Below are 2,291 nucleotides of genomic sequence, written 5' to 3'. Positions count from 1 at the left end.
TTGTAAAACTTTAAACGCGTTTTCTGGCTAAACTAGAAGAGATAGAGCGATTCTACGTGTTTTTTGTGATCACTGGGAATGCACAGATTCCGTCGATATATGATAATAGGTTGTAGCAAAAATATTTTTGGAGATATTTGAAAAAATCACTTGCAAAACTTTAAAAGCGTTTTCTGGCTAAACTAGAAGAGATAGAGCGATTCTACGTGTTTTTTGTGATCACTGGGAATGCACAGATTCTGCTGATATATGATAATAGGTTGTAGCAAAAATATTTTTGGAGATATTTAAAAAAATCACTTGCAAAACTTTAAACGCGTTTTCTGGCTAAACTAGAAGAGATAGAGCGATTCTACGTGTTTTTTGTGATCACTGGGAATGCACAGATTCTGCCGATATATGATAATAGGTTGTAGCAAAAATATTTTTGGAGATATTTAAAAAAATCACTTGCAAAACTTTAAACGCGTTTTCTGGCTAAACTAGAAGAGATAGAGCGATTCTACGTGTTTTTTGTGATCACTGGGAATGCACAGATTCTGCCGATATATGATAATAGGTTGTAGCAAAAATATTTTTGGAGATATTTAAAAAAATCACTTGCAAAACTTTAAACGCGTTTTCTGGCTAAACTAGAAGAGATAGAGCGATTCTACGTGTTTTTTGTGATCACTGGGAATGCACAGATTCTGCCGATATATGATAATAGGTTGTAGCAAAAATATTTTTGGAGATATTTGAAAAAATCACTTGTAAAACTTTAAACGCGTTTTCTGGCTAAACTAGAAGAGATAGAGCGATTCTACGTGTTTTTTGTGATCACTGGGAATGCACAGATTCTGCCGATATATGATAATAGGTTGTAGCAAAAATATTTTTGGAGATATTTAAAAAAATCACTTGCAAAACTTTAAACGCGTTTTCTGGCTAAACTAGAAGAGATAGAGCGATTCTACGTGTTTTTTGTGATCACTGGGAATGCACAGATTCTGCCGATATATGATAATAGGTTGTAGCAAAAATATTTTTGGAGATATTTGAAAAAATCACTTGCAAAACTTTAAACGCGTTTTCTGGCTAAACTAGAAGAGATAGAGCGATTCTACGTGTTTTTTGTGATCACTGGGAATGCACAGATTCCGCCGATATATGATAATAGGTTGTAGCAAAAATATTTTTGGAGACATATGAAAAAATCACTTGCAAAACTTTAAACGCGTTTTCTGGCTAAACTAGAAGAGATAGAGCGATTCTACGTGTTTTTTGTGATCACTGGGAATGCACAGATTCTGCCGATATATGATAATAGGTTGTAGCAAAAATATTTTTGGAGATATTTGAAAAAATCACTTGCAAAACTTTAAACGCGTTTTCTGGCTAAACTAGAAGAGATAGAGCGATTCTACGTGTTTTTTGTGATCACTGGGAATGCACAGATTCTGCCGATATATGATAATAGGTTGTAGCAAAAATATTTTTGGAAATATTTGAAAAAATCACTTGCAAAACTTTAAAAGCGTTTTCTGGCTAAACTAGAAGAGATAGAGCGATTCTACGTGTTTTTTGTGATCACTGGGAATGCACAGATTCCGCCGATATATGATAATAGGTTGTAGCAAAAATATTTTTGGAGATATTTAAAAAAATCACTTGCAAAACTTTAAACGCGTTTTCTGGCTAAACTAGAAGAGATAGAGCGATTCTACGTGTTTTTTGTGATCACTGGGAATGCACAGATTCCGCCGATATATGATAATAGGTTGTAGCAAAAATATTTTTGGAGATATTTGAAAAAATCACTTGCAAAACTTTAAACGCGTTTTCTGGCTAAACTAGAAGAGATAGAGCGATTCTACGTGTTTTTTGTGATCACTGGGAATGCACAGATTCTGCCGATATATGATAATAGGTTGTAGCAAAAATATTTTTGGAGATATTTAAAAAAATCACTTGCAAAACTTTAAACGCGTTTTCTGGCTAAACTAGAAGAGATAGAGCGATTCTACGTGTTTTTTGTGATCACTGGGAATGCACAGATTCTGCCGATATATGATAATAGGTTGTAGCAAAAATATTTTTGGAGATATTTAAAAAAATCACTTGCAAAACTTTAAACGCGTTTTCTGGCTAAACTAGAAGAGATAGAGCGATTCTACGTGTTTTTTGTGATCACTGGGAATGCACAGATTCTGCCGATATATGATAATAGGTTGTAGCAAAAATATTTTTGGAGATATTTGAAAAAATCACTTGTAAAACTTTAAACGCGTTTTCTGGCTAAACTAGAAGAG

This window comes from Condylostylus longicornis, unplaced genomic scaffold (assembly GCF_029603195.1).
Source record: "Condylostylus longicornis isolate FDR11 unplaced genomic scaffold, ASM2960319v2 ptg000064l, whole genome shotgun sequence".
NCBI classification, from domain to species: domain Eukaryota; kingdom Metazoa; phylum Arthropoda; class Insecta; order Diptera; family Dolichopodidae; genus Condylostylus; species Condylostylus longicornis.
Note: the sequence above shows the minus strand (reverse complement) of the source record.